At 47.2% G+C, this 22,652-nt stretch overlaps 1 protein-coding gene across 7 annotated transcripts in view; it reads left to right on the plus strand.

Moving 5' to 3' along the window:
• Window positions 1–274: 274 nt before the first annotated feature.
• Window positions 275–22,652, plus strand: part of St3gal3 (ST3 beta-galactoside alpha-2,3-sialyltransferase 3) — a 215,113-nt gene continuing 192,735 nt past the window's right edge. Inside the window, exon 1 of one of the 7 annotated variants that reach the window (XM_085698784.2) lies at window positions 275–430. The gene's annotated coding sequence lies outside the window, so the exon portion shown is untranslated. Of the gene's footprint in view, window positions 431–600; window positions 769–2,101; window positions 2,247–15,410; window positions 15,560–18,744; window positions 18,859–22,652 lie in introns of those variants that run through there. The other 6 variants (XM_048450503.3, XM_048450505.3, XM_085698787.2 and 3 more) reach the window with 6 other exon arrangements.

Here is a 22,652-nt window from a genome sequence, read left to right on the forward strand (position 1 = left end):
GGAACCAGAGAGGACCTGATTGCACCGGGACTGCAGCACGACCGGCAGCTCCACGCTGCGCTTCTCCCCAATCCCAACTCCCTCACCCCGCGATGTGGGGCGGACTCGGCCTCTGACTTCCATTGGGCCTCCCGGGTCCGGGCCCGCCCATCCCTGCGGCGAAGCCCCGCATTGGCCTGCGCGGTGCCCCCGCCCGGTTCCGGTGCGCCCATTGGTTGCCGATGCCCGACCCCCGGCGCGGCCGCCGAGGCGGACCGCGGGATTGGTGGTCCCGCCGCTGCGTCCTCACCATGGCGGCGCCCGTGCAGCCCGCCGCGTCCTGGGCACCCGCCGGGGTCCCCTCGGCTGTCCCCGCTATTCGGGCTGCAGCCACCTTCCCGCTCCGCGTGCGCCCTGGCGCCGCCCGACCCCGGCCTCCCTCTCCGCTGCGGTAAGGCCTGCCCCGCGCCCCGACGCAGTTCTCGACCGCCGCGCCCCTCCCCCGGTCAGCGGCCCGATCTGCGCTGGGGACCGAAGCCCGGGCCAGGGTGGGGGCCAGGCCTGAGGAGGGCCGTGCAAGCGGGGCCGAGCGCGCAGAGGTCACCTGCGTGCTGCGCCCTGGAGCGCGCGAGTCTGGGCGCAGAGGAGGGACGCGGTCACCCGGTACCCGCTGTGGGACGAGCGCAGGAAAGTCCTGGGAAAACCTAGCGGGAGTCAGCAAGAGTAGCGGTTGTCATCATAGCCTTCCCCGGGGCCAGATCCTCGGAGTGACCGGGTCAGTTTGTCAAAGTACGTCTTCTCGCTACCTTTCCTCCTGGAGTGTTTCCCATTGTCTTCTCGGTGATCTTGTTTGCGAGAGAAAATCTTGGCGAGGTTGACAGATTTGGTTATGAGGATGTCCCACTGATGTGTTTAGACTCCTTTTTACAACAGCACTCGTTTTTATGATTCCTCAATAAACCTCATTTTCGTTTGTTTTTCTCGCGTATGGGGAGGAAGTGAAAACGGTAAAACTGAGTCACTGTAATTAGCCAAGGGAGTGACCCGGTGGCGGGAGACAGCTGTTATCCCAGAAAGTAAAGAGTACTTAACACATTTCTGTGAGGCCCTTTGAGTTATTGGTACTACAGGTAGTGTACCATGAAGATGAAAAGCCCACGAATTAAGTTCCCGCTATGTAGCACCGTAGATGTCATGACGATTTCAGTTGTGCCCGTGAACTTTCAACTAAAAGACTCAGAGGAATGGTAGCCCGGGACACACATGTAATAGCTAGCACCCAGAAGCTGAAACAGTGCTGGGCTACTAAAATAATACCTGGTCAACAAGAGCCGCATAGCAAGACCCAGTCTCAGAAGACAGAAAAAGAAAAAAAAAAAAAGATTGAGGATTAAAAACTGGAGCAGAACCTTGTAACCAAACGGGAATTTCCCAGAATCTAAGGTAATGGACATTTTGAAATACGAAGTGGTGCCAATTTCTCCATTTGACCAGTCTGAAGTCTGTGTCTCATGACAAGTAAGTTATTAAGGATAAAACAAGGCAAGCGTGTTCTTAGAGACTAATTGGTGCCCATACAGTCAAGTGTCTACTGAATTCATGTTTTGTGCAAGGCATTGACTGGAGGGAAACTCCGACAATTAAATTAGAATCTGGAGCATGTTCTCGTGCCCTATGTAGGATAGTTGTGTGAACGGAGCACACAGAAATGATAGCTTATGGTGTGGTCTCGAGAATTTCAAGACAGTAGGTGCCGTGAGAAAGCCAGAGGGGAGGTGAGTGCGGTAAGGAAGGCTTTATGGGGGAACTGAAGTTTTGAGCTGAGCCACAGGGAGTGGACAGGCTGCCTGGAGGAGAAGTGAGCCGAGGAATAGTGGGGATGAGGAATGTGTAGGGACAGTCAGGGGTGCGTGTGGGTGCTTCCAGGGGTTTTTTAGTAGAAAAAGAAGCAGAGACGAGGCTCTACCAAAGGCAAACTGCGGGCTGGGGGTGCAGTTCAGTTGCTAGAGTCCTTATCTAGCATGCAAGGAGCCCTGGATATGGTGGCACTCTTGCCTATAATCATAATACTTTGGAGGTGGAGACAGGAGGATTCGAAGTTCAAAGTCCTCCCTGCCTACGTAGTGAGCTTGAGGCCAGCCTAGGCTACTAGTGACCCGCTCTTAAACAAAAACAGAATCAAAAGGCAGGCTGAAGAGGCACCTTCGTCTGGTGAGGAGCAGAGGGTAAACAAATTGCCGTATGGACCTGGACATCTCGGTAACTCAGTAAGTAGCAGTTAGGTTGTATTGTCACTATTATAATCAGCCTCGGTCACCACGAAGCTGTAGTCAGAGTGGCTTCTTGCCTTCATTTATTGGCTTCGTGCAGTTGGTGACAGGTCCTAGGGCTGCTGTCAACTCTTAGAGTCATCACACTGGTTTGGGGCCTGATGTTCCTGGGAATTGCCCCAGAAGCCCCCTGATCATGCTTGTCTTTTCCCTGGTAATCCTCTCTCACCATTACCCATGGGCGTGCCACCCCTGCTTTCAGCAGTTTCTGACATCAGCAGGTTATTGCCATACTCTTTGATAGATCACATTTTCTAGGTCGGTAGAACCACTTGGCTTTATGTTTTGTTGTTTGAGCTCCAGTATATTTGCACATGTTGACTCTTTCGGTCTTAAATGACCCCCTTCCTTCTCAGGCATTGCCCCTGGCTGGCGTTTTATGGCTGTTTGACAGGGAACTTCCTCTCTAAAGCCTTTTTGTACTCCCCCCTCCCCTTCTAAATGTGCTGTCCTCTCTAATTCTGGGAGCTCTGCCTTTTATACTTGTGTGTGTGTGTGTGAGACGAGATCTTGTCTGGTGCAGGCTAGTCTTGAACTAACTTACTTACTTTCTTTCTTTCTTTCTTTCTTTCTTTCTTTCTTTCTTTCTTTCTTTCTTTCTAAGATTTTCGAGACAGGATTTCTCTGTGTAGCCCTGGCCTCAAACTTACTTTTGTAGTTCAGGCTGGCCTCAAACTCACAAAGATCTGCCTGCCTCTGCCTCCTGAGTGCTGCTATTAAAGGCATGCGCCACCACAACCCAACTCACTTTTTTCCTTTTTAAACAAGACCTCGTGCTGCCCAAGTCAACCTCAAACTCTGTAACTGAGGATGACCTTGAACTCAGAGTCTTCCTGTCCCCTGACCTCTGCAGTGCTGGGCTTAGAGATGGGGTCACCCGATCCCAGGCTTCGAAGTTTGCCCCTTTGCTGTAATTGCTTGCCTGTCTCCTTCACTCATAGCTTAAGATGCACTTTTAAAAGGCATGGACTGTCTTCTCTGCTATCTGGCACAGTGTTTTTACATAGTAGGTACTTGGCATATGTATTTTGTGTAGAAAATAGTATTTTGATGCAGGCGATACTATAGTTACTGTCTGCTGCTCCTGTCCACTGTAATTACTGGTCTTGCAGTATACTTAAAAACTGTTCTAACTAAAAGAAAAACAGGCAGAGGTGGGGCGGCTAGGGGTGACTCAGTTGGTAGAGTGCTGGTTTGGGAGGCTCCGAGTTCCATCCCCAGCACTTTGTAAACAGGGTATTGTAGCACATGCCTGTAATCCCAGCATTCTGAAGGTGGAAGCAAGAAGATCAGACGATGAAGATGGGGCCGTCCAGATGTCTGAGTTGGTAAAGGCATTTGCCGCCAAGCCTCATGACCTGAGTTTGATTCCTGGAACACCCACATGTTAGAAGAAAAGAACTGACTCCTACAAATGGCCTCTGGCTGCCACATGGGTGCTGTTTGGTGGGTAAACAAAAAGAGACAAAAGTTTAAAAAAAAAAGTTGAAGCTATTCTTCAGCTGTTTGTGGATTTTGAGACCAGCCTGGGCTATGAGGTCTTGTCCCCTACTTTCACCCTCAAAAAGAAAAGAAAATAACCTTGAAGTGGGATAGCTACAAAAGCATCCTTTGTGCAATCAAAATATTTGTCATAAAACAGGTAAATAAAGTTGACTGTATGAGAAGATGCTTTCCCTAGAGATGTGGGGTGTTGGTTTGAACAGTTAAGAGTAAAGGAAGTCTCCATATCTTGGTGACTTAACAAAACCAAAGTTGACTCCCTGTTCTTGCTGCCCATTTGTCACAAGTATACAGAGAGCTGACTGCTGGTCATACTAGCTCAGGGGTGGAGAAGGTTGGAAATGGGTGGTCGAGTGGGTACCGGCCTTTACAGCTTCAGTTCTTCCCCTTTTACTCATATTTCATCCAAATTACATCATATTTCGTCAAAGTGTGGTACATGGCCTTGCCTGACTTTAAAGCAGGGTCAGGAATGGCAGACTTCACTTATGACTAATGCAAAAAGCCCAAACTATTTTGACTCTGAGGACTGACTTCTACTTATCCTGTGGGTATTGGATCTCAGACCATTGGAGATTAGGGCTAGTAAGTTCGATGGGCACCAGAGGCAAGTTTATAGACATCAGTGAGAAACAGAGGGCGGGTTCAGGGCCAAAACACCATCACATCCTGTGTAAATACTCATAAGCCAAGGCCGGAAATACAATAAATCACACTCCAATTACAGCGCAGTCATCCCTATGTATTACTGTTGTTTTGTCTTAAGACAGAGTCTCATGTAGTTTTGGCTGGCCTGGAATCCTCTATGTAGCTGAGGATGACTTTGAACTCCTGATCCTCCTGTTGGCAACGTCCAAGTGCTTTAGCATTTTGGGGTGTCTAAAACTAAGAACAGTTAAATTATCCTGGTACAGTAGCATGCACCTGTACTTAGCACTCAGGAAGGATGGAGAGTGTGAAGCTAGCCTCAGAAAAACCTATCTCAAAAATGATTAACAGCAGCCGGGTGGTGGTGGCACACACCTTTAATCCCAGCACTTGGGAGGCAGAGGCAGGTGGATCTCTGTGAGTTCGAGGCCAGCCTGGTCTACAGGGCGAATTCCAGGACAGGCTTCAAAGCTACAGAGAAACCCTGTCTTGACTCCTCCCCCACTACAGTGATTAACAGGTGAGATATAGTTTAGTTAGTGAGTGTGCCTGGGGTGCACAGAGCTCCAGGTTCAGTGCCCAGCACTGTATGAACTGAGTGTGTTGAAGCATGTCTCTAATCTAGCATTCGGTCATAGAGGTAGGAGGTTGCAGTTCCAGGTCATTCTTGGCTGCAGAGATGGAAGCCAACCTGGAATACATGAAGCCCTGTTTAAAAACAGTACAGAGGCATGCTACTGCATCAGGCTAATTTACCTTTTTTAGTTTTGGATACCTCAGAATGCTATTTTATTTATTTAAAGAGAAACAATAAGTAGTCTAAATCATTTTTTTTCATTAAGAAGTCAGGGAGTGGGGAGGCAAAGGCAGGAGTCTTCGATTCAAGGGGCAGCCCGGGCTACATAAGTAAGACCCTGTCTCAGAATTCGAAATAAATAAGAGTATAATAATTTGAGATGTGTTTAATTGGTTTAATTGGATTTAAATGAGGTTTCAATCTTGGTTCTTGGATTCCTCTGCTAACAGAAGCTAAGTGCTGGTTGGAGCTGATTCAGGAGATAGAAAAGCTAACTTCTGGCTTGGGTCTTGGCACCGTCCCTAATTAGCTGTCTAATATTTAACAAGGTTTTTTGTTTTGCTTTTTTTTTTTTTTTAACTTCCTGTGCTGGAGTTTGATCCCAGGGTCTTGTACACACTGGATGAGACCTGTGCCTCTGAACCACATCCCCGCCCAGTGTCTTATCTTGTCCTTTTTGAAACAGGGTCTCAGTATATGGACCAGGCTGGTCTCAGACTCACAGAGATCCTCCAGCCTCTGCCTCCCAAGTGCTGGGGTTAAAGGTGTGCGCCACCATCTCTGGCTACTATGTATTCCTTACTTTCACACTTAGATGGTATTTAGCAGCTCTGCACCAGTCTCCAACATTGTAGGGTTACAGATTAGAAAGCTACATCCCTAGTTCATTGAGAGAAACCAGTAGTTATGGTACGTCAACTCTCTGTACCCATGGGTAGCTGTTTCCTAGGCTCCCTGAGGATACCCAGATCTGAGGATGTGCAGATCTCTTACGTAAGATAGTCTAGTGTTTGCATATGACCCCCCTCCCCCGCACAGCCTCTTTATACTTTGAATCACCTGTGACTATAGCCCATGATACAATGTAAATGCCTCGAAAATACTTCTTGTGCTCTGTTGTTTAGGGAACAAAGGCAAGAAAAATGGCCTTATATGTTCGTTACAGACACTTTCTTCTTTTATTTGTTTTTTGTTGTTGGTTGACTTGGTCTTCACTGTGTAGCCCCAGAAGGTCTCAAACTTGTAATTTTCCTATCTCTGTCTCCTGAGTGAAGATATTAGGAACTACTGTGCCTGACTCAAAACATTCTTTTGTTTTGTTTTGTTTTGTTTTGTTTTGTTTTGACACAGAGACTCTGGCCTAAGTTGTCCTGGAATTCATTACATAGCTGAGGGTGACTTGAACTTCTCACCCTTCTGCTTCTACTTCCTGGGTGCTGAGCAGGCATATACCACATACCCATCAAACATAATATGCTTACAAAATTACCTGTGTGTACATGTGCATGTGTGGGATGTTTGTGTGTGCGTGTGAGCGCAAGTACCTGCAGAGATGAGAAAAGGGTATCGGAGCCAGTGAAGCTGGAGTTTCAGCGGGTTTTGAGCTCCCTAGTGTGGATGCTGGGAACTGAATTCAGGTGCTCTTCAAGAAATATAGTATTTAAAAAATTTTACGTATATTATTATTTGTGTAGGGGTCTGCCATAGCATGCCTATGGAGGTCAGAGAATGAGTTTATGGGTTGATTCTCTTCCTCCCCTTTTATGTGGGTTCTGGGGGTGGAAATTAGGTCCCCAGGCTTGCACAGCAAACACTTGGGTCTACTCAACCACCTCTCCTGTTCCCAGTCATTTATTTATTTATTTGTCTTAATAATTTCCATCTGTGGTTGATAGAATGTGGAACTGGCAGAGATGGAGGACTGACCACCTTAGAACAAGGGCTGACACTCAGAGTTTTGTGGATGTCTTAAAGGGGACAGGTGTCAGGTTGGGAATATCAAATAATGGTTTTCTAGAGAAATTAATACCTAATATGAAGTCTTAATTAACCATCAGCCACTGGGTAGATGTGAGTTTAAAGGGCTTTTTTCCACAGGAAGCCACATATGCCCAGGCCTAGAGACCAAAGAACGTGGTTGTATCTTGAGGCCGCTTGTGTGGTAGAAGTGCGGACCGTCTTCAGGCCGTGAGTGGAAGTGATGCAGAAATCAGTCAAGGAGATTGAGCTAGGGCCTTGTGAGTTAAAGCTTCATCCTGAAGAGGATTAGGGGCCAGGGAAGGATTGAACTGTAGGAAATGACATTATCAGCTTTGCCTTTCGCGACCACTGTGGGGAGGAGGGAAAAGGGTGGCTATGGTGACTTTGGAAGCTCTGAGGTTTAGAGCCGCAGTCCCATGCCTACTACAGGAGTCCTGAAACATTTATAGCTGAGATTCTGTGAGGTGAGCGTGGAGGAAGAATGCTGGAGGCCGATCCTGTCAGAGGACAGGTGTGTCAGCAGGGAAGTGCGGAAAAGAGCAAACCAGAGAGATTTCAGTCAGCTTCATAGTTTCTAACTATTGACTGACCTGTTGGTCTTCCTGATTTTCAGATTTGAGAATTGGAGATAAAATATCTTTACTTCCAAGGGTGTTGTGATGATCGGCTAGAGCAGATGTAAAAGCCTGGGCCTGGGCTGGTAGATAAGTAAGGGAATCTCTGTGTGTGTCTGCTTCTGTCTGTCCCTCTTGTGTGTATAAATGTGTGTGCGCATGTGGAGGCCAGGTGTTCCTCAGGAGCTGTCCCCCTGACCTGGGGCTTTGTGACTAAGCTAAGCTGACTAGCCAGCTAACCCACATAATCCTCCTGTCTCTCTACCACTGGGATTCCAAATGTGCACGAATACACACTTGTTTATGTGGGTCCTTTGGAATCAAACTTAGGTCTTTCTGCGTTTGTGGCGAGCCCTTTACCACGGAGCCATGCCCACAGCCCCATAATGGACCTCTTGCAATAAAAGCAGTGATTTTCCTGTTGCTAACAGTTAGTATATGGCTCCTCAGCTGTGGTGATGTTCATTAGCCTTAAATCCCCTCACTAAAGATAACCACCGTCTGCTTCATGGCTTTTTATGTCTTTGAAGGTGATTGATGCTGCTTGTCTGACAGTGTTAGGCATAAGGGAATTATTCTTACATTAAGAAGGGAGAATTGATACGAATATTATACCAATTAAAACAGTGTTTAAACGCTAACCAATTCTGTTCCCGGACCTCGTGCGGAAGCGGCACAAGGGTACCCCACACGTCCAGCCGCTGGTGATAATATAATGTGCTGAGCCGCTTGTGTGTTTGCTTCTCCTTGGTCGTCTTCTGACTTCCTCCCCCTTGAGATTTTATTCCACTGCTGTCTTCTGGTGGCATTTTTCATAACGATGGTAATAGGGTTTAGTTCAGATTTTTTTTTTCTGTCAGCTTCCTCTCTAGCCATCCTAGCTTGACCCAAGCTGCTCCTCTGAACTCTGCAGAGCTTAAAGTATTTCGTTCTGGTGGCCCCTTATCTGTGGCCTTGTCAGTATTCGTGTCTGTATCAGTTTCTCTTTCCTTCCTGCCAGAGTCTCCTTCAAAATAGTGATAAGAGAGTATTTGCTTTGTTTGCTTCACACAGGGTCTTTCCGTGTGGCCCTGGCTGACCTGGACCTCAGAGATCTTCCTGACTCTGCCTCCTGAGTGCTGGGACTGAAGGGGCACGCCACCATGCCCAGCAACCCTTTTTTCCTTTTAAATCTTGTGATATGTGATTGTGTATATATATATGTGTTCATGTGTGTGCGTGCAGGCCTGTGGATGTCAGTCCTCGCCTTTCATCTTGTTGAATGGGATGTCTGTTGACCCCTATGCCAAGCTAGCTGACCTGTGAACTTTTGGGGATTCTCTTGCTTCCTCTTCCCATCTCATAGAAGGCCTGAGTCACTTTGACATAGGTTCAGGGGATTTGAACTTGGGTCTTTATGCTTACATGGTGAATGCTTTGCCCATTGAGCTATCTCTTCACCCAAAATGTATTGTGTGTATATGTAAGTGTGCTTGTGTGCATGCTGTGTGCATATAGAAGTCAAAGACCAGGTTTAATTGTTCCTCAGAAGCCATTGTCTTGTTTTGTGTGTGTGTGTTTCTTGTGAGGTAGGGTCTATTAGAACCTGGAGTTGACCAGTTAGTCTAGGCTGACTCTCTGGTGAGCCCCAGAAATCCACTAGGATCCTCCTGTCTTCCCCCTCCTCCCGCCCAGTGCCAGGATTATAGTGTTTGCAAGGCAGGCTTTGCCCAGGAATTAGCTCCCAGCCTTATTGCACCCTATGTTTAGAAAGTCAGGCTAGTTGGGAAACCCTGTAACTAAGGGTTTCTGAGACACTGTGGGTTTAGGATTTTTTTTACAGTTAAAAATATTAAACACTCCCATAGAATGTTCATCTTTGTAGGTTTTGTCGATGAATTTACTGTACTAGTTGTATTGAATGCATTGAAAGCTAGTAGAGGGCTGGTGGGATAGCTCACCTATCTCTGTCACCTCCACCTCTCTCTGTCTCTGTCTTTCTCTCTCTCATACACACATCAATAAATCACTTTTAAAAAGTTATTAGCTACTGAGAAAACTCTAGCTCACAGGAATACACAGGCGTGGTTTCCGGTAACTGTGAGAGTCGGAGAGAGTCATTCATATGTCATGTGGTGTAGCTCCATGACTCTGTCAGACCCTTAGTCCCATAAGTGAGTGTGAACGAGGAGGAATGTCTTAGATTATGGGAAGAGAGTCTCCCAAAAGTTCTGGGATCACAGGTCCTTGGAATACACTTGGAGAACTGCTTATGTTTGTATATATGTGTGTGTGAGGATATCGTGTGCGTGTGTGTATGTGTGGCGTGTGTAGTATGTGTATATGAATATGAGAGGGTTTATAGGATACTTTTATGTACTTCTGCTAACACAGTAAGAAGAATGGTAATACTGATTAAACCGAATCTCCTTCGTGTACTCAGCCTGGCTTCCTCTGAGAAGCTAATCTCCAGCCTTTGTTGAGACAGGTGCTTTGGCAGATGTGTGTACTTTTGGCACATCAGGTAGGCACCACGATCTGAAAACTAGGGAAACCAGTATTCCTGTGGGAAGAAAGCTCTGTGGTTAAGCTCCGAAAGTCTTGTGAGGGCTTGGCAGGACGATGGCTGACGAAGTCAGCTTTCTCAGTATGCAGTGTGATTGATGACCCTCTGCGAATCTGATTGTTAGGAGCGTGGCCACGTCCACATCAGTGCCGTTCAGAACGACAAGAGCCTTGTACATTAGAAAGCGAGCGTGTCCCCACCGTCCTCCTGCGCCGAGGAACCAGTGGCAGTGCAATGAAAGATTAGGCAAATCTGTACGGAAGAGGGAGTTGTGGTGTCTTCTTTTGGCACACTGGTGAGTCACTTAGCGCTCCTAGACATGTCACCCTTTGAAGGCGTGTGGCCTGAAGATGGTCTTGTCCCAGTTCTGTCCTGTCTCCTCCGCGTTGTGGTTTGAGCAGTCTTTCTGACGCAGGTCTGCATGTTTCTCCACAGAATCCCACAGCAGTTTCTCCTTGCCAGTGGGATAAAGCTCGCATTCCCCAGCAGGACTTCAGTATGGGCTTCCCAGGCTCTGTTTAGTGTAGGCTTCACCTCTCTGAAGTGCTCCTGAACCTCATAAACAGCCATTAATTACGACCATCCCATAAGATCTGAGCCTTGCTTATCTTGTGGTCGGCAGCAGTTATCACTGGGCAGGTATATAATGGTTTTGTTTGCTCTGATAAGATAGCACGGTCCAGCGGGGCTGTTCTCAGCCCTGGGACACAGTGGGTTTGTTCGCATTCGCTCTGTCTCTGCTTGTTTTGAGACAGGATCTCCGTATAGCCCTGCCTGACCCGGAATTCATTATATAGATAAGGCTGGACCTGGAATTCATTATATAGATGAGGCTGGACTTGAACTCACAGAGGTCTACCTGCTTCTGCCTCCTGAGTACTGGATATTAATGTTTCTTTATTTGCTCTTTGTTTGTTTTTAAAGATGAGTAGGTAAACAATGCGGCGCTACTGCATAGGCCTAAACACACACAGTCTCTGAGAAAGAGCAGCAAGGAGCCATTGACTCATATTTCTTTTCTTTTTTTTCTTTTAGAGACAGAGTTTCTATGTGTAGACCAGGCTGTCCTCAAACTCACTCTGTAGACCAGGCTGGCCTCGAACTCACTGTCTGCCTCTGTTCCCAAGTGCTGGGGTTTAAAAGTGCGTGTCACCACCTACCGTCTTGACTCACATTCTAACCATATACTGTTCAGCACATGTAAGAGCAAACCTGTTAAGGCCGTTCTTCCAAAGGACCCAGGTTCAGGTCCCAGCACTGCATCAGGTGTCTCACGACTCTCTGTCAAACTGTTCCAGAGGGGATCTGTTTGATGCTTCTGACCTCTGCCGGCACCTGCACCCACGTGCGCATGCCCACACACAGACAAGTAGTTGGAAAAGAGAAACCTGGATGAACAAAGGGAAAATAGTTGTAGAATAATGGAACCCATCATTGAGTCTGAGGATGTCACATTGCTTCAGTTGGGGTTTGCAAAGAAACACAACATTACGTTTTCGGTAAAGGTCCTAGTGTCTTCTTCAGTAGAGACAACCCAGCTTTGATTCTAAGTGGTTTTTCTTTGCATCTGTGTTTCCAGGCTGGGTGACATGTTCTGCATCCCAGTGAGCTGGCCCGCACTCCTTCGGGGCACAGCCATGCTCCTTTGTTTATGTATCACTAGCAGCTGCTTTTGAGTTCCAGTGTGGTTTCCAGTCTTCTGGGCATCCTGCCATCTCCCAGCCTTCCTGTCCACACCAGCTGCCACCCCTCTTTCAGGCTGCCCAGATAGACAGGGCCAGTTTCTCAAATACTGAAGTATACTCTTTTTCATCTGCACTCAGAATTCTTGTTCTTGTAGATATCACCTTTTCCAAATAAAACTTATGTCTCCAACTTTTTCCTCTGAACAACATTGAGACAAACAAGTAAAAGATATATGTGTGTGTGTGTGTATAGTTATATTACTATATAATTATATACGTGTGTGTGTGTGTGTGCGTGCGTGCGTGCGTGCCACTGCTCTTAGCTTTTCCTAAGCTCCTTCTAGCAAGGATGAGCAATTGAAATTGTATTTATTATTGCTGCATGTGTATCTACAGTGTACGTGTTGGTGCCTGTGGACAGAAGGCACGATGCCTGTGTGGAGATCAGAGGACAACCCTTGAGAATTGGTTCTCTTCCACTGCAGGACGAGGGGTCTAATTCAGGTTGTCGGGCTTACTCATTAAATGCTTTTACCCATTAGGCCATCTCACCGGCCTGTGTCCTACTTTTTTTTTTTTTAAAGATTTATTTATTTATTTATTTATTTATTTATTTATTTATTTATTTATATTTTTCCAAGTACACATGAGTGCCCGCCTGCATGTATGTATGTGCATGGCATGTGTGGCCACTGCCACTGTGGGTCAGAAGAGGGCATCAGGTTCCAGGAACTGGAGTTACAGATGATTGTGAGCCACCATCTGGGTGCTAGAAATTGAACCTGACACCTATGGAAGAACAACCAGTGCTCTTTATTGCTGAGCCATCCTTCCAGCTCCTGTGTTAAGCCTGTTGTCGAAGACTGTGTGGGGGCAGGTGTCAAGAAATTAGAACTCTCTGAGGCCAGCCTGGCCTACAGAGCGAGTTCCAGGACAGGCAGCTTCTACACAGAGAAACTCTAGAAAAAAACAAAACAACAAAAACAAAACAAAAAAACCTGCCCTGCTGCTGGAAGCAACAAGGGATGGGCACTTTGAAGAGCGCTGGTGTTTTCTCAGCTAAACACAGCTAATGTTTGGCCCCCACACACATCATTCTGAGGCGTTTTTACCCACTGTTGCCGCAAAGAATATCTCCAAGAGCAGTTAGAAACTTATGACTGAAAATTTGTGGATGAATGCTTATGGCAGAATTATTCAAACCAAACGAAGAAAGAATTCAAATATCTACCCACTGGTTGATGGGTAAATAAGATATGGTCCCTCTGTATAAGGAAGTATTATCTGACAATAAAAAGCAGTGAAGTGTTGGTATGCGCACAGCAAGCAGGAACCTCAGACTCACTGCTAATTAGTAGAGGCCAACCACACATCCTACGCATTGCATGGTTACATTTTTATAAAATTCCAGAATAGGCAGGTACATCCATAGAGATGGAGAGTAGATTAGTGTTGGAACACAGCTTCCGTAGGATAGTGTCGAAGGGACACCTTTTCTACGTGAATGGGTACGTTCTGGACGTGACTATGGTGGTTTTTGTACAACTCTTGTGTGCTTTGTGAGTATTCCTTTGTTGCTGTTTAAGACAGGGTTTCTTTGTGTAGCCCTGGCTGTCCTAGAATTTGCTCTATAGTCCAGGCTGGTCTCAAACCCAGAGATCTGCCTGCCCTGTGCCATCAAGGCCAGCACTTTGCAAGTGTTTTAAGAGTCACCAAGTCACATACTTTTTAAAAATCTGTTTTTTTTTTAAATCTTATATGTATGTGTGTGTGTCCATTTATGCATATGCAGATACCTATGAAGTCCAGAGGCATTCTATCTCCTGGGAATAGAATTTGGGTCCTCTTAACCTCTGAGCCATCTTTCCAGCCCCCGCAGTGTGTGTGTATGCACGCAGTGTGTGTATATACACGCGCAAGTGTATGTAGACCACATCCATGTATGCCTGTGGAGACCAGAAGAGGGCCTTAGATCCCAAGGAACTGGAGTTCTTTTGGTTTTATTTTTGAGACAGGGTCTCACTATTGTAGCTCTAACTGGTTCTGCTAAACTGTTCCAATTTCCTGTGTAGATCAGGCTGGCCTCAAACTCAAGAGACCTCCCTCGCTCCACCTCCTGAGTAGATTAAAGATGCGCACTGACATGCCCATCCTCCAAGAGCTGGAGTTAGAGGCATTTGGGGAATGCCTGGCTTGTTATGTGGGGGTTGAAACTGAAGTTCTCCTGATTGTGCAGCCAGCGCTCCTGACTGCCGAGCACCTCTCCAGCCCCCGGATTACTTTCCCTGAATGGGTAAAGTACATGATACACAAAGAATTATCTCAAGTGAGGGCGTTTTTAGAAGTAAAGAGTGAGGCCAGCTAGATAGCTCAGCAGGTAAGGGTCTTGAAGACAAGCAGGATGCCCGGAGTTCAGTCCTTAGGGCGGAGGAAGAGAGCTGGCTCACTTGGGTTGTCCTCTAGCGCTGCATTTGTTCTATGTCTTGTGTCTATACACACCTGCACACACACACCTGCACATGCACGCACACACCTGCACACGCATGCACACACACATACACATGCACACACCTGCACGTACACACACACACAGGTCGGGTTTTTTTTATTATTAAAGAATAATTAGTACAGCAAAGTGTAAAAAATGGACTCTATTTAGGAACTATCAGGCAATATTTTGTAACCATCACAGCGGGTAGCTGGGTCCTCAGTGTACCCTGGTGTTTAAATTCCCTTTGTTGAGGTGGAGATGGGGTGGGATAGGATGGTGGGGCCTGAAAAGATCACTCAGGAGTTAAGAGCACTGGCTGCTGCTCCAGGGGACCTGGGTTTGGTTCTTGGAACACACACATATGGTAGCTCACAATCATCTGTAAGTCTGGTCCTGATGGATCCAGTACCCACTTCTGACCTCCACGGGCACTGGGCATGCACACGGTGCACAGACATACATGCAGACAAAACACTGATACACTTGAAGGATTTCTTTGCTCATCTCCAGCCTGTTCCGACTGCCTTTGCGGTCCAGAGGAGCCCAGTCCCCCAGTGACTTCATAACTATCCACTTTCTCATCTTTCTCTGTCCCGTTTGTTTGGTTGTTGCTTGGACAGACAACATTGCTCTCCTGGACTTCTGCTGGTTTTGATTTATTCAGGAAATCTTTTAAAGCCTCTATTTTTTCTCATCTTATTCCTTCTTTCCTTTTTCCCCCCTAAATCGATCACAGCCTTTATGATCCTTAGTGTATTTTCAGGAGAGGCCACGTTCTCTTTCATATTTCTCCTTATCTTTTATGGTTTCGCCCCCAGTCCTTTGTGCTGACTTGATTGTTTTACCACCTATGATAGTTAATCTCAATTGCCACCTTGATTGGACCGAGAAAGGCCTAGTGATTTGGTCAAGCAACTTGAAGGTGTGTTCCAGCCAGGATTAGGCGTCACACACCCCACAGATGGCACTCCATAGTTGACCTTATCCATTGTTGGACTCAGGATCTGAGTAGTCTATTGTGATGTGGAGCTGAGAAAGGTGTGGCCTAGATGGAGGAAGTGTGGCTCCTGTTACTGCTGTCTCCCCGCTGCTCTGCCACAGAGTGAATCACCTCTGCTCCACTCCACTCTCCGGTGCCATGCCATCCTGCCCCACTGTGAGCCCGGAGTTGGGCAGTCCAGTGGCCATAGACTGAGCCTCTGAAACTGTGAGCAGCACTAAACCTTCTCTCGCTTTGCTTTCCTTTGGGGGTTTGGTCATAGCAGCATAAAGCCAATCACATGTAGTTTTCTTTCCCTAGGTGCTCTTTCTTTGGCTTTTGTTGCCCCTGGTGTTTGTTTTCTGTAGCCCTCTTTTGGGTGGAACTGACTTTTTGCTGGGGATGGAACTCAGCATTGCACACGTGCATGGAAGCCCTTCTGTCCTAGAGCTGCACGCATGCCAGGGAGCCCCTCTGTCCTGGAGCTGCACGCATGCCTGTGAACCCTTCTGTCCTGGAGCTGCACGCATGCGTGGAAGCCCCTTTGTCCTGGAGCTGCACGCATGCCAGGGAGCCCCTCTGTCCTGGAGCTGCACGCATGCGTGGGAGCCCCCTCTGTCCTGGAGCTGCACGCATGCGTGGGAGCCCCTCTGTCCTGGAGCTGCACCTTAAGCTCTTGTTACATCTCCAGGCTTATCTTGTTAATGACTTTTGCTGGTTCCCTGATATATATATATCTCCCATATGTTCCTCAATTTTCTTAACTTTCCCTATTCTTCCTGCTTTTGTTGCATGCAGTGTGTTTATGTAGCTCCTGTATGTACGTACCAGTTCTTTGCTGTTCTTGTTTCTCTATTTGTTTAAGACAGAGTCTCACTATGTAGCCCTGGCTGGCCTGGACCTTGCTTTTCAGGCTGTCCTTCAGCCCTGCTGCCTGAGGACTGAGATTAGAGGCATGTGCCACCCCCTGGCTCTTACTATTCTGATGCAGCTTTTCTGAGTATGTCCCTGTTTCTCTGTTTGTCTCTTTAGTGTTGGGGATTTGAACCTGGAGCCACATGTTCTTCTGGTGAGGTGCTCCCCAGCCTCTTTCTTAGAGAGGTTGAATGGAGCCAGATCCAAGGATGAATGGAGCCAGATCATCTGAATTTGAGTCTGGCTCTGCTGTATACTGGACTGTGATCTTGGACTGCTTTGTGCTTGGGTTTCTTCACTATGAACTGTAAATGATAACTTCATAGACTCGAGAGGCAGAACTAATAAATAAAACTCTTAGAATTGTGGCTGATCCATAGTAAGTAATACGTGAATATCAGCACTGTTAATTATTTTATTAGTTGCTATGAAAAAGAACACAACTGTTCTGAGTAGGATAATGTCATAGATTTTGTATACACTAACTATTTAAATCTGCTCAGTCAAGTAGGAATTCTGAATAGCTTGGGTATACTCAGCCAAAAAAAAAAAAAAAACCAAACCAAATAAAACAAAAAAAAACCGTGGTTTTGTTTTGTTTTGTTTTTGTTTTAAATGAAAGGAACTGATAAAGGACAAGGTAGTGGTGGCACACGCCTTTAATCCCAGTTCTTGGGAGGCAGAGGCAGGCTAATCTTCATGAGTTCGAGGCCAGCCTGGCCTATGTGAATGAGTTTCAGGTTGCTCAAATAAACTCCGTCTAGAGAAACCAAGAAGGAGGAGGAGGGGAAGGAACAACAACAACAACGATGACTGATAAATGAAGACCTGGTTTGCTTCTGATGTCTTTACAGGAGGATGTCCTGGAAGTGCTTGTGGCTTTGCCCTATCCCGTGGCTGAGTCTGAGGGTCAGCAGAACTGACACCTCCATTCCAGTTGTTGCTGGTTTAGTTCAGAAAGTAATCAACTGTAGGTTGTTTTAGAAACGGTTTGGGTGCAGTTTCTTTCAGTAGATTGAGATCTGTGTAAATTTCTTCCTATGGCCGATTAAGGCCGTATAGTTTTCTGTGGCCTGAACGGCCCTTTTAAAGCTGCTGTAACCTATTGAGTCATCAGATAAGTGTTTGAACATGTACCAGGGCACAATGGTAAACATAGCAGCAATTTTCCCTGCCTGCGTGAGCCAGAGTCTAAGTGCTAGGTTATTATATTTACCAATATAACAGGAAAGGGGATGGGCTGTGCAGGTGCTGTGGGAGCATCCGACAGAAAGCCTTAGCTAAGACCTGAGGCAGGTCGCATTTCCTTGTGCAGTGAATCCAGCTTTAAGTTGAGGATGAAGGGCAAGCAGGAGTTGACCGGAGGAAGGGGTGTGATCCAATGGTTTCTGCCGTGGCTGGAGTTTGTTTCCTAGCATCCACATCAGGGGATCCTCAGCCACCTCTAAACTGCTCTAAGGGATTCAGTGTCCTCTTCTGGCCGGCACTGTCCCACACATGTGGCATTCTTACACACACAGGTATAGATAAAAATAAATCTATAAAAAAGATGGTACACCAGAGAGCAGCCTAGGATATGCAGTGGGGCCCTGTCACAGAACAAGTGGCAACGAAGGCTTCAGCTTGACCTTGGGTGGGAATGGTGCGCCCTGAACACTGACAGAAGTTTGCTGGTGGGAAAAGAAGGCTTTTGGAGAGGGTGTGTGGGGAGATGGCGGTGTCATGGGAGGTGGGCGAGCCTGACTTAGACTTGGGAAATAACCCAAGGGTGGTGAGACGTCTGTTCCTAGAGTCAGTCGTATTACATTGGCTACTGAGCGCGAGAGTTGGGAGGGTGCAGACAGAGGCCATCGGTTTCTATGAGGCCTATACAGAACCAGAGATTATGGGAGGCCAGGGACAGCATGTTATAACAGTCTAGCCGATAGGATGGGTGGAGGGCTCCAGGTGTGGCCAGAAAGTAAAATTCCTAAAGCTTGATTGGCCCATGATTAGCGGTGTGTTGGGAGTGTCCAACATTGTTTCTAGGGTTTCTGAGGCACTCCTGGGAACGTTTCCAGAGGTGAGCAAGTATCTACTCATCCCTGGTAAGGCACTGACAGCAGACCAATGTACGGTTCCACCTGAGTCCAGCTTGGTGAACCAATAAGTTTAATAGGCTTACTTACAGAGCATGAGTGAGAGATTACTTCCGGGAGTATGGGTAACCCGGAAACAGCTACACCACCAAAAACGTCTCCCCCCAAGAATGGAATAGCAACCTCTCCGTGGCTGCATAGATTGAGTCTCCTGCTCCAGTAACCCTTCCGCTTCCTCCGTACCTTGTTACCGCTTGCAGTGTGTGTAGACTCACACGGCTGAGAAGGCCTCTTCAGAGGGAAAGGCTGGACTCTCAGGCGAGGGCACAGTGATCCTCCCTACCCACTTCTGTGAAGAAATGTCATTCAAATCAGCCCGAGCTTGAAGGTCACAGCTGCTCTTGTGAAGATGGTAATGGCCTTGTTCTACATCACCTGTGATGGCCAACCTCGTGGACAAGGCCTTGGGAGGGAAAGTCAGAGGAGTCTGTGAATCAGATGACTTAGCAGCCGTCGATGGTCAGCATAATGACGGTAAAATAAACCAGCCCCTTGGGGTTGTCTGCAGAATGAGAATGCCTAAGACAGATGAGTTCTTTTCCTCCCTTCTTTTCTGAATACTTTCATTAGACGAATCATATACTTTAGGGGCTGAGCAAGGTCAAAGGTCAGGGAGAGGCAGAAGTCCACGGAGGGCTCAAGGGGGCAGCAGGAAGTGACTATGTTGAATGACCGAAAGCTGGAAAGGGAAAAGCAAGAGTTAATCACTTGGTTTGTATTAGGATTGGGAGTACCAGCATGAGCTGATTGTTCTCAGTGTGTAAAGACCAGTGCAGGTGTAGAGAGCACGCGTGCACATTTGTGTGTGTGCTCACATGTCCTGCCCATCTCAGCCCCTGAAAGGGCCTATGGCGGTGAGGGTGCGGAGCATCTATGTATGGGGTTTCTGTCTGTTTCTGTGGTCCTGGGAGTGGAGCCCGGGGTCTCCCTGTTCCTTGCTGTGTTTGTAGCAGTGCTGCTCGTGAACTCTGTTAGGTAGATGGGTAAATCTGTCAGATGGACTTGCGGCCTGTCCTGTGTCTGCCCGAGTCTAAGGCTGTGGTCACCGCCTGGCTGCACTGAGCGATGCTGGTGCCATTGTTTCTGCCCTCTCTAAGAATCACGTGCACTTGGCAGGCGGATGGATTATTCCTGTCGTTTTTCGCTCTTTAGTTCTCAGTTAAGATACAGAGCCCATTGTGCTACTAAAAGCTTAAGTCTCTGGGGCCCGGGAGGTGGCTCGGTTGGTAAGGGGCTACTGTGTAGGCCTGAGGACCCAAACTTGACCTCCGTCACCCACATGAAAAGCTGGGTGTTGGGCCTTGTGGTTTTAATCCCAGCTCTGGGACCCGCTGACCAGCCAGCCTAGCTGATCGGTGAGCGCTAGGTTCAGTGAGAGACCGTGTCTCACAAAACAAGATGGCTTCAGGGGCAGGCCTACAAAAGACAAGATCTAAAGAGTCTCTGGTGTCTGTTTCACTTGGAAAACTTTGCATGTTGGTTTTTTTTTTTTTAAATAAGACTGAAGGTGAATATATGTATAAATAGACCGTGAAGTATACCCGTCCAAATCTAATTTCTAAAGATTTGTTTATGTGTGTGTGTATCCCTGTGTGAGTTTCTATGCACCATGTATATACAAGAACCCTTGGAGACCAGAAGGGAATGTTGGCTCCCCTGAGAACTGGAGTTCGAGACAGCTGTTAGCTGCCATATGGGTTCTAGGAGTTAAACTCAGGTCTTCTGTAAGAACAGCCAGTGCTCTTCACCATGAGCTGTCTCTCCAGCCTCAGGTCCAGTTAACTTTTAAATTGTGGGCATCCCGGTTTGTTGTTGCCAGGATGAAACTGTCCATATGCGCACTTGTCTCTCTGCAGGTCACTTCCACGCAGCAGTGTGCTCTAGGCACCAGTCCGTGTTGTTCCGCGTCCTTTGCTTCCTCCTCTCGGGCCAGCGCCTCCTGTTCCGCACTTACTCCCCTGCCCTCGAGGGTTCACTGTTCCCCCTTTCTCCGTGTGCAGTGACTGGCCTTGGTGAGCTGCATCACCTCACTTCCTTGCCCTCTGGCTTCCATTTGGGAGTTGACAAACCCAGCAGAACAGCAGATCCAAGGGTGAGCGAGAGGTTAGAATGTTCTTGTTACCCCACTGCTGCTGGCCACTGTCCCTTTGAGCGCTGTGCCCTGCACCCCACTGCTTCCATCGAGTGCCTGTCTTCTCCCGCCAGCTCTCACAGCTGCCAGGACACCTTTCTGTTTTCTCCCCTGCCCTTGCTAGTCTCCCAGCCGCTCTTTTAAACCCTACCCACGCAGCTTACAGCATCCTGCCATCACACCTCCTCCGGGATCCCTTCTGAGTGTTCAGTGAGCTTCCTGTCAAGGCCCAGCAGACATGCTGCAAAGAACCCGAGATTTGTGGTTTCCTTGCTAATAGGGCATTTGAACCGGCATTAATTTTATCTTTAGAATCTATGTGGCTGATGGGCATTCCTGCACAGGGCTGGCTTTTAACTAATCTCTATGTGTGCATATGCCACAGCACACACACGGAGGTCAGAGGACAACTTACAAAAGTCTGATTCTTTCCTTCTACCATATGTATGACTCTTTGGACTTGAACTCAGGTCGCCAGGCTTGGTAGCTGGCAACCCCACCCACTGAGCCATCACACTGGTCCCCTGTACAGGATTCCTTTCTGTTTGTTGCAGAGCTGAGTAGAAGCATTGTAAATTTCAGTTATGGAGACAATACTGTGACTCATAACAAATATAATTCTAAAATGTATAAATGAAAGCAGAGGCCTCCCAAGGATCCACATGTCACACCCCATCCTGTTCCCTAGGAGCAGCTAGCATAACAATTATGGCCTCTCAGGTCTTTATATGCATATGCTTAGCATCGAATAAATGTACTAATGGGTACAGAGATAAGCTCATGCCTGTCATTCTAGAAATGAATCCACTGGTGATCCCACTATGTTTGTCTTGTCCCATGTGTGTTAATAATTAAAGCTTGGATTATTTTTATATAAGAGAAGGTAAATTTTTGTTGGAGATATTGTGACATGTACATTTGGTCTTCACCTCTGTCTCCTGGCAATATAACTCCTAAAATCTTTAGACTGTCTGAGGTGATCTCTTGATGTGTGTCTGTGGCAGCTGCTGTATGGCTGTAGGCTGGAGACTGGTTATCTTAGTTCCTTTTCTGCTGCTATGAAAAAAAAAACATGACCAAGACAACCTATAAAAAAAAGCATTTAGTTTTAGGCTTACAGTTTCAGAGGTTTAGTCCCTGACCATCATGGCAGGAGCCATGGCATCAGGCAGGCAGGCGTGACTCTGGAGCTTACACCTTGAGACCCAACCCTGAGGCAGGGAGAGGGACACTGGGAATGACTTGAATCTTTTGAAACCTTAAAGCCTATCCCCAGTAATACATTGCCTTTCTCAGGGCCACACCTCCCAATCCTTCCGTAACAGTTCCACCAACTGTGGACCACATATTCAAACATAGTAGCCTATGGCAGGGGGCTGTTCTCATTCAAACTATGCTTTTTTCTGATGAGACTGAGGTTGGAGTAAAGGGTTGGGACTTTTAGTCTCATTCCCCAAGCTTTTCAGGGATTTGAAGTTGGATACCAATGGCCATGGTGTAAATTTTGGTCCACGTACCAGAGTCTCCACAAAACATGAAAGGATGCAGTTAAACAAGTCAAGATTCCTGGGGTGCCAGCTGCAGAGGCCATGGAAGCCCTCTTCCCTTTTCCTTTATGTGACCTAACATGTCTCTTTTTCTTTATCCTTTGTAATGTCTTGTATCCAACTACTAAATACAAGTGTTTCTTTGGAATTTGTGAGCCAGTCCAACAAATGAATGGAATCTAAGCAGGCAGTCTGAAGAACTCTGGTTTGTAGCCCCTGGGTCAGAAGTACTGGGAAAGCCAGCTGGGGCTTGTGATTGGCACCTGGCATGGGTCTGTGGGCCCGTTCTATACTGTGTATGTTGGGATTGGACGGGCATGCCATAGCACACATGGAGGTCAGAGGACAGCTCTGTGCTTCTGCCATGGGGGTTGCATGGAATGATTTCAGGCCATTAAGTTCAGCCGCAGGCACCTTATCCTCTAAGCCATATTCCATTACTAATGTTTACACAGTGTCTTTTTCATGTTATTTGGTAACTGGGTTAAGTGATTGAGACAGGGGTATGGGGTCTGACCCAGGGAAATCTTCTTGGACGGTGGTTACAATCTAGTTTGTATCAAAGGGTGTACTATACAGCAAAGGGGGTG

The sequence above is a fragment of the Myodes glareolus genome, chromosome 3 (genome assembly GCF_982192425.1).
Source record: "Myodes glareolus chromosome 3, mMyoGla1.1, whole genome shotgun sequence".
Classification (NCBI taxonomy): Eukaryota; Metazoa; Chordata; class Mammalia; order Rodentia; family Cricetidae; genus Myodes; species Myodes glareolus.